The 10,213-nt window shown below is 34.2% G+C and overlaps 1 pseudogene; it reads left to right on the top strand.

Moving 5' to 3' along the window:
• Window positions 1-6,977: 6,977 nt before the first annotated feature.
• On the top strand, window positions 6,978-7,359 carry LOC100738249 (activated RNA polymerase II transcriptional coactivator p15 pseudogene; annotated as a pseudogene).
• The last annotated feature ends 2,854 nt before the right edge of the window (window positions 7,360-10,213 follow it).

Genomic DNA, 10,213 nt, shown 5'->3' with positions numbered 1-10,213 from the left:
TGCTCTTGCTGTGCTGTGGATGGCAGCTGTAGCCCCAATTAGACTCCTAGCCTGGGAACATCCACATGCTGCAGGTGCGGCCCTAAAAAGCAAAAAAAAAAAAAAAAAAACCCAAAGGACCAGATTTCAAAGACTTAGTACCAAAAAAGACTCTAAATGATATCATCAGTAATTTTGCATATTTTATATTGATTGTGGTTTGAGAAGATAATATTTGGATATATTGATTCAAATAAAATTGTTAAAATTAAAAAAGAAATCTGAACTTGTGTTCTGATCAGCAGTACAACAGATATCTGCTGTTTAATCAAGATGACTCAATTTTAAAGATATATAGTATCACAAGAAAGCCAAGTACCTATTACATATACTACAGCAGAAATTATGTAGGTCACTGATAACAATTAGATTGAATTATATGAATGCTATTTTTGTAGGTCAAAAGCAGTCAAACATTGACAAATTCATATGGTTCAACCTAGTAAAATAATTTTAGTTAACTAATTATACTTTACTGTCAAAACTTTTTGTTTGGAAGCAGGAGGAATAAATCACTCTTGTTTTATAAACTAATGCATAGGGTTGATAAACAATGCATGATTAACTAAGTAAAGGTGATATGTTCCACTAATTAATTTTTTTTAAATCATAGAATTTTCAATATGTGAAGTGAGGAAGCAGACCTAACATCAATTGCAAGAATTTAATGAGTTATAGGAATGATAATCACATTGTTTAAGTTTTGCATTTTTAGTTCTATCATACAACCTTATGCCTTATTTCAAACAGTAAAATTAATTAGAAATGTAACTTGGTTATTTGAATATGCTTAATTGCCTATGATATTGTCACATAAGTACACCTGGCATCACATAACAAAATGGTGATATTAGGTCAATGTTAGTTGAATTTTATAGGAATCAATTATAGCCTTACATGATGTTTCTAATCTTTGTATATTTCTGTTAATGTTATTTTCTTTCTTCTAGGGACCAAGAACTTTAGTCATCTTCAAATTCCCTCTCTCTTCTAACCTCTCTACATTTGGTTATTCACCAAGTCCCATCAATTCTACTACAAAAGCAGCCCTCAAATAAATGTTTATCTCTTCACTACAATTTTCATAAATAAAAGATCCATTTTTTCATAAATCTATAAGATTTAGATTACTAGAATCTGAAAGATATCACTCCCTTATTTGAAAACTTGTATGGCTCCTTTTGCTTATAGAATCAAATCTAAATTACTTAGTGCATCATGAAGGAATACAAAAATAAGGCTTTAGCATTCTTTTTGAGCTTCATTTCCTGACACTTCATTTCCTGATGGGCACAACCCATCATTGCCACAATGGTACTCCAGTTACAAATAGGACCCTGGTTACATCAAATTGATTTCCATCACCTGAATTTATATGTACTATCCTCATCATGCACTTGTATGTGCTGTTCATATTGAATGTATCAAAGCATATTAAGTGACAGAAAACATGGATGTTACCAGCACTCTAACATTTATATCCCTTATGCCAAAACAAATTCTGAAAGTCTTCATAGATCCTTTGAAATGTATTCACTTAATGGATTTCATATATTTGTTGTGTTGACTCACAGTACTATATATGTTTTGCACTGGCCAGCAGATTTGTCATTGGGAATAGTTAGGTTTGTAATTGTAGTAAAAAATACTGAGTTTGGATTTTGATCTGCCAAAATGGCCTTCCAAATCCCACAGTAAAATGTGGGATATTACATTTTCCTTTTTCTAATTCTTAGAGTTATTGGAAGAACCAAGTGATAACATAGGTGAACAAACAGTAAAATCCATATTCTTTTATATAAATATAAGGTGCTATTATAATAAATCCTTGGCAATCAATATTATTTCCTCAGAATAAAGGGTGAAGGAAAATATATTAAGCTTCAGTAAATATATCAGTGAACCTACGTTAGTGCATGCTATCAGCCAGATAGTATCTAGGGATGGTTGGAGTTAAATGGTACTTTTTTTTTGGCTGCACCCATAATATGCAGAAGTTCCTGGGTGAGGATCAAACCCATGTCACAGCAGTAACCAGAACCACTGCAGTGACAGTGTTGGATCCTTAACCCACTGAGCCACCAAGGAACTCCTAAAAGATATTTTATTTTATTTTATTTTTGCTTAATTTTTTTTAGTGCTGCACCCATGGTATATGGAAGTTCCCAGGCTAGGGGTTGAATTGGAGTTACACCTACTGGCCTACTCCAAGCAACAGCAATGCAGGATCCAAGTCATGTCTGCTTGGCAGACAAATCCTTAACCCATTGAGTGAGGCCAGGGATCAAACCTGCAACCTCATGTATACTACTTGGGTTCATTTGCTCTGAGCCACAATGGGAATTCCGTAAAAGGTATTTGAAAACAAAGCAAAACAAGAAAAAGCCCTAAAATTTCACTATATAGTGAGGGAAAACAAAAACAATTTTTATTCATTTTGTAAATGTTTCATACAAGAGTAACATCCCATCTCAGACATAGAAGACAACTATTCTTCTGGGAAGGAAAAACAGGGAAATTGACATTCAAGAAGTCCATACCAACTCTTAACATCACCATAGTTGCAAAATAACTTGTAAGAAAGCAAGTTTGACACATTAGTTTCCATGGGATCTTCCAGATATTACATATTCTGATGCTTTTGCAGTGAAGCAATCTTTGCTGTAATTAAGCAAAGAACATTGTGAGGTAACAGTGCCATATCTTAGCCCAGGAAAGTTGATCAAAAAGTTAAAGAAGATCAGATGACATAAAAACATAAGATTATATTTTGTGAGTATTCCCAAACTAGCTGTTGCAGGATGGTATTTTGTTTTTAGCTATATGTAAATACATGTGTTTACAAATGTTTGTGTGTGATATAAAAATTACTTTGTTAAAAAGTGTTTTTTAATGTTTAGAGTAGCACAGCCAAAGGGAAAAAGAGCATGGATTTTTAACTAAACTGTCTTGATATTTTTAAGGACTTTAAAAATTAAAGTTTAATTGATTTACAATGTTTCTTCAATTTCTGTTGTACAGCAAAGTGACCCAATCACACACAATTCCTTGTGCTGTACAGTAGGCCCCCATTGCCCCTCCATTCCAAATGTAACAATTTACATCCCAAACACCCAAAATCCCACGCCCCCTATCACTGGGAACCACAAGATTGCTCTCCTTAGCCATAATTGGTTTCTGTTTGGTAGATAGGATCATTTGTGCAATATTTTAGATTCCACATATAAGTGATATCATAAGGTATTTTTCTTTCTCTTTCTGGCTTACTTCACTTACTATGAGAATCTATAGTTGCATCATGATTCTACAAATGGAATTAACTTTTTTTTATGGCTGAATAGCATTCCATTGTGTATATACCACAACTTCCTGAGCCATTCATCTGTCAGTGGACTTCTAGATTGTTTCCATGTCTTGGCTATTGTAAACAGCATTGCAGTGAACACAGGGGTACATGTATCTTTTTTTTATTACTCAAGGAGTTTATTACATTTATAGTTGTACAATGATCATCACAATCCAATTTTATAGGATTTCCATCCAACCACCCCAGTGCATCCCCCCACTCCCCAACTCTCTCCTTTGGAAACCATAAGCTTTTCAAAGTCTAACAGTATCTGTTCTGCAAAGAAGTTCGTTCTGTCCTTTTTTAAGATTCCACATGTCAGTGAAAGCATTTGATATTGGTGTCTCATTGTATGGCTGACTTCACTTAGCGTGATAATTTCTAGGTCCATCCCTGTGGCTACAAATGCCATTATTTCATTCCTTTTAATGGCTGAGTAATATTCCATTATGTATATTACCACATCTTCTTTATCTACTCCTCTGTCGAAGGACATTTAGGTTGTTTCCATGTCGTGGCTATTGAAAATAGTGCTGCCATGAACACTGGAGTACATGTGTCTTTTCGAGCCACGGTTTTCTCTGGGCAGATGCCCAGGAGTGGGATTGCTGGATCAAATGGTAGTTCTATTTTTAGTTTTCTGAGGTCTCTCCGTAGTGTTTTCCACAGTGGTTGTACTAATTTGCAATCCCACCAACAGTGTAATAGGGTTCCTTTTTCTCCACACCCTCTCTGGCACTTACTGTTTGTAGACATTTTGACGATGGCCATTCTGGCTGGTGTAAGGTGGTACCTCAGAGTGGTTTTGATTTGCATTTCTCTAATAATGAGTGATGTTGAACATCTTTTCATGTGTTTTTTGGCCATCTGCATGTCTTCTTTGGAGAATTGTCTGTTTAGACCTTCTGTCCATTTTTTGATGGGGTTGTTTGTTTTTTTTGGTATGGAGCTGCAGAAGGTGTTTATAAATGTTGGAGATGAATCCCTTGTCAGTTGATTCATTGGCAAGTATTTTCCCCCATTCTGTGGGTTGTCTTTTCATTTTGGTTAGGGTTTCCTTTGCTGTGCAGAAACTTTTTAAGTTTAATTAAGTTCCACTTGTATATTTTTGTTTTTACTGTCATTTCTCTAAGAGGTGGATCTGAGAAGATGTTGCTGTCGTTTATGTCAGGGAGTGTTTGGCCTATGTTTTCCTCTAAGAGTTTTGTGGTGTCTGGTCTTATATCTAGGTCTTTCATCCATTTGGAGTTTATTTTTGTGTATGGTGTTAGGGAGTGTTCTCATTTCATTCTTTTCCATGTGGCTGTCCAGCTTTCCCAGCACCACTTATTGAACAGGCTGTCTTTTCTCCATTGTATCTTCTTGCCTCCTTTGTCATAGATGAGTTGGCTGTAAGTGCGTTGGTTTAATTCTGGGCTTTCTGTCCTGTTCCACTGATCTATATTTCTGTCTTTGTGCCAGTACCATGCGGTTTTGATGACTGTTGCTTTGTAGTATAGTCTGAAGTCCGGGAGCCTGATTCCTCCAGCTCCATTTTTCTTTCCCAGGATATCTTTGGCTATTCTGGTTCTTTGTGCTTCTAAACAAACTTTAAAATATTTTGTTTGAGTTCTGTGAAAAATGTCCTTGGTACTTTGATAGGGATTGCATTGAATCTGTAGATTGCCTTGGGTAGCATAGACATTTTGATAATATCGACTCTTCCAATCCAAGAGCATGGTATGTCTTTCCATCTATTTGCGACTTCTTTGATTTCTTTCATCAGTGTCTTATAATTTTCAAAGTACAGGTCTTTTGTCTCTTTAGGTAGGTTTACTCCTAGGTATTTTATTCTTTTGGATGTGATGGTAAATGGGATGGTTCTCTAATTTCTCTTTCTGATCTTTCATTGTTAGTGTATAGAAATGCCATTGATTTCTGTGTATTAATTTTGAATCCTACAACTTTGCCATTTTCGTCAATGATCTCTAACAGTTTTCTGGTAAGAGTCTTTGGGATTCTCTAGGTATAGTATCATGTCATCGGCAAATATTGATAGTTTTACTTCTTCCTTTCCAATTTGGATTCCTTTTATTTCTTTTACTTCTCTGAATGCCATGGCTAGGACTTCAAAACTATGTTGAATAGTAATGGTGAGAGCGGAATTAATGTTTTGTCTGGATATGTGCCCAGGAATGGGATTGCTGGGTCATATGGTAGTTCTATATTTGGTTTTCTGAGGTACCTCCATACTGTTTTCCATAGTGGTTGTACCAATTTATATTCCCACCAACAGTGTAGGAGGGTTCCCTTTTCTCCACACCCTCTACCAGCATTTGTTATTTGCTGGATGGCCACTCTGACAGGTGTGATGTCATATCCCATAGTAGCTTTGATTTGCATTTCTCTAATAATTAGTGGTGTTGAGCACTTTTTCTTGTGCCTGTTTGCCATCTGTATGTCTTCTTTGGAGAACTGTCTATTTAGGTCTTCCGCCCATTTTTCAATTGGGTTGTTTTTGTTGTTGAGTTGCATGAGTTGTTTGTATTTTTTTGGAGATTAGGCCCTTGTAACAAAAATATTTATCAGTGGAACATACTATAAAGCCCAAAGATAAACCCAAGAACCTATGCCCAACTAATCTATGACAAATGAGGCAAGAACATACAGTGGAAAAAGATAGTTTCTTCAATAAATTGTGCTGGGAAAACTGTAAAGCTACACATAAAATAATGAAATTAGAACACTCTCTAACACCATACACAAAAATAAACTCAAAATGTATTAAAGAACTAAATATAAGGCCAGATACTATTAAACCCCTAGAGGAAAACATAGGCAGAATGCTCTTTAATGTAAATCACAGCAACATCTTGTTTGATCCACCTAGAATAATGACAATAAAAACAAAAATAAACCCATAGGACCTACTTAAACTCAAAAGCTTTTGCATTGCAAAGGAAACTATTAAAAAAAGAAAAGATAACCCACAAACTGGGAGAAAATCTTTGCAAATTATGCAACAGACGAGGCTCTAATCTCCAAAATATTAAAACAACTCATACAACTCAACAACAGCAACAAACAACCCAATTGAAAAATTGGAAGAAGGCCTAAATATACAATTCTCTAAAGAAAACACATGGATGGCCAACAGGCACATGAAAAAATGCTCAACATCACTAATTATTAGGGAAATGCAAATCAAAACTACAAGGAAATACCACCTCACACCTCTCAGAGAGGGCATCACTAACAAGTCAACAAATAACAAATGCTGGAGAGGGTGTGGAGAAAAGGGTACCCTCCTTCACTGTTGGTGGTAATTTAAATTGGTACAACCACTTTCGAAAACAGTATGGAGGTACCTCAGAAAACTAAATATAAAACTACCACATGACCCAGCAATCCCATTCCTGGGCAAGTGTCCTGACAAAGAGTTCATTCAAAAGGATACGTGCACCCCTATGTTCGCTGCAGCGCTATTCACAACAGCCAAGATATGGAAACAACGTAAATGCCCATTGACAGAAGAATGGCTTAAGAAAATGTGGTACAGTCAGTCAAGAGCAAGCAATCCAGCAAGAGGCAGTACAGCTACCCGAGAGGGGCAATGCCTAAGTCAAAGGAACTTGTTTCTTCAAGCTCTTTTGGCAGCGATTCTGAGTGAAGGTAACAGAAAGTTAACGAGGAAATAGCAAGTTGCTCCAAAAAAATCTTTAAAGAAGCAAAAGACCAGTGAAACTTCAAGAGCACTGTCACCCTCCAAGCATATCAGCAGCAGCAGAGATGCTAACATGTTTCAGATTGGGAAAATGAGGTATGTCAGTGTTCGGGACTTTAAAGAAAAAGTCTTAATTGATATTAGAGAATATCAGATGGATCCGGAACATGAAATGAAACCAGGAACAAAAGGTATTTCTTTAAATCCTGAACAGCAGAACCAGCTGAAAGAACAGATATCTGACAATGATGATGCAGTAAGAAAAGTATAAAATCAAAGCCATATAAAACCAGTGCTGTTCTAGTTGTTTTATCTGTCTTTTTACATGGCTTTCATTTTCTAAATGTTGTTTTCCAAGCTATTGTGTTGCAGAACAATTTGTAAGATAAATATTTTTTTTTAAATGTGCATTATTAAAAATGTTCTGAGTGGGAAAAAAAAATATGTGGTGCATATACACGATGGAATACTACTCATCCATAAAAAGAACAAGATAATGCTGCAACATGGATGCAACTAGAGATTCTCATACTAAGTGAAGTAAGCCAGAAAGAGAAAGACAAATACCTTATGATATTTATTTGTGGAATATAAATATTGCAGAAATTATCCTATCTACCAAACAGAAAGAAATCACGGCCAAGGAGAGCAAACTTGTGATTCCAGTGGGGAGGGAGCAGGATGGATGGGAAGTTTGGAGTTTTTGAATGCAAACTGTTACATTTGGAATGGATGGGCAATGGGGTCCTAATGTATAGCACAGGGAATTGTCTGTGATTAGGTCATTCTGCTGTGCAACAGAAACTGAAGAAAAGTAAATCAACTATGTTTTAAATAAGTAAATAGTAAAAAAAAAAAAAAAAAAAAGAGCATGAAGTGTAAAATAAATTGGTCCCTTATCTTACATATAGCAATGCTATTTTAAAACTTGCTATGGATCATTTATTATAGACATTGATATTATGGTATAGTATTATGTATTATCTGCAGTCCTTTTCAAGGTTTATCTTAGCTTCATATTAGTATGTGTCAACGAAGCTAGGATACTCAGTTTTTTGTTATACGCATATTAGATATTATGTGAAGGTGTTTTTTAGATGTGACTAGCATTTAACTCCATAGAATTTGAGTAAAGCAAATTACCCTCCATAATGTTGGTGATCCTTATCAAGTCAATCAGTTGGAGGTCTTTAGAGAAAATACTGAGGTACCTCTAAGGAAGAAGGAATTCTGTCTCCATATTGCCTTTGAACTCAAGCTGCAATATTCCTCCTTGGGTCTGTAGCCTACCAGCCTATCCTTCAGATTTTGGCATGAGCCACATTTAATTAATTAATTATACACACATCATACTGCTTCTACTTCTCAGGAGAACCTTAATATACTTCCCATAATTAATCCCAATGTGAGTAACTTTAGAAACATCAAATAAGTATAAATAGTTTCGGAGCACTTACAGCTCAATTACTATTACAAGTTCAATTCATACAATGATGACATTTGGAAACACTAACATAAATAATATTGTCATTATTTTATTCACCTATTTTTAGGTATATTGAATAAACTGTATGTTTGTATCTATACCATTTATAGATGCAATGATGTAATGGTTCTGTATTCAGTGATACATTTATAATGCTTCTTTTTTTAAGGCTATTTGGTCTGGCATAAAATAGGTTATTACTTTAGATTTAAAACACATATCCCCAGTTTGCCCCACTATAGAGTAAATTTTTAATAACGTATAAACAAATTAAATAGCGTTGCACTGAAATAATCAGCTAATTAAGCCAGATTTAATATACTTGAAATAGATTCTAATAAGAATATTTAACATTTGTTATAGGAGCCATCTTAAACTAATGATAATGAGTGGGGATATTCAATTCAGGAAATGATGTAAAAATATCTATTTTCAAATAAATAATTTTAATTTCAACCTCTTAGTATAGAGCAAGATAAATTCCAGGTGTGCTAAGGAGTAAAATATAAAATTTAAGCTGTGGGTGACTATTTTATTAATGGAATGGTGGAGATGGACCTCCTAAGTTTAAAGCACTGCAAAATAATTGAAAAGAAAATATTGCTAAGTCAGATGAGTGAGAAGTACTAAAATTCAAAGCTGTTATATTATTTTGAAGTATTAATTTGTTAAAATTGCTTTTCAAAATAAACAATTGGATTTAAATTGACTAAAGGTATTTCTTATTGAAAAACAATTTGGCAGCATGTGTGAAATTACTGAAAAATTACCTAAATTGGACCAAGTAATTTTACTTCTGGAAATTTATCCTAAGAAAATATCAAAGGTGGACACAGAGTTATGTGTACAGGTTTTAAGGTCATATAGTTTCCGATGAGTAATCTTTAAAACTTATACATCCAACATCAGGAAAATTATTAAAAACATTATGGTACAGCCATATTATAAAATATGCAGCTATTTTAAAAACCATGTTTTGAAGATTTTGATGCGATATAAAAATTAAATATTGTGCCAAATCAGAAAAAAAAAAACCCAGGAAACAACTGTATAAATTCAAATGTGTAAATTATATAAATAAGTGTAGTAAAATAGCCCAAATATCTAGCCCTGAAAATTTTTTTTATTTAATGACTTTTATTTCTTATTTATTTATTTTTTTTTCCATTATAGTAGCCTAGAAAAATTTTAAAGGTTATCTGAGAGTGATGAGATTACAGGTGATTTCCCCATCTTTGTACCTTTGTTCATATTTTAAGTTTCCTGCAATGAATACATATGGCTTATAACATGAGAAACACAAACACATATAAATCTCCAAAGCTATATATAATTGCAACAAAAAATAAGCTCTGGTTTTACTTTGGTTAGTTTTGGGGGGCTACTGACGGAAATTTGAATTGGAGTAGGAAGGAACAAAAGCTACTCTTATTTTATAATTTATCAAATGTAGGTAAATATCTATTTGCCTTTCCTTGCAATCATTTCAGACCCTTTATGCCACCTCAATTCCATCTGGCTAGAGGACGAAATGGTCTATCCAAATAGGAATGTTGATCTATTTAAGAAATCACATTATTGCTATGATAAAAATGTGGTGCTGCTACCATGTATAAGAAATATATAGAAAATACAAAAT

This window comes from Sus scrofa, chromosome X, assembly GCF_054392235.1.
Source record: "Sus scrofa isolate SSC_HxYL_T2T_F1_AM1 chromosome X, Sscrofa_HxYL_maternal_Yorkshire_Landrace_v2.0, whole genome shotgun sequence".
Lineage (NCBI taxonomy): Eukaryota > Metazoa > Chordata > Mammalia > Artiodactyla > Suidae > Sus > Sus scrofa.
The sequence above is the reverse complement of the archived record's forward strand: the minus strand, read 5'-3'. Positions and strand labels throughout refer to the sequence as shown.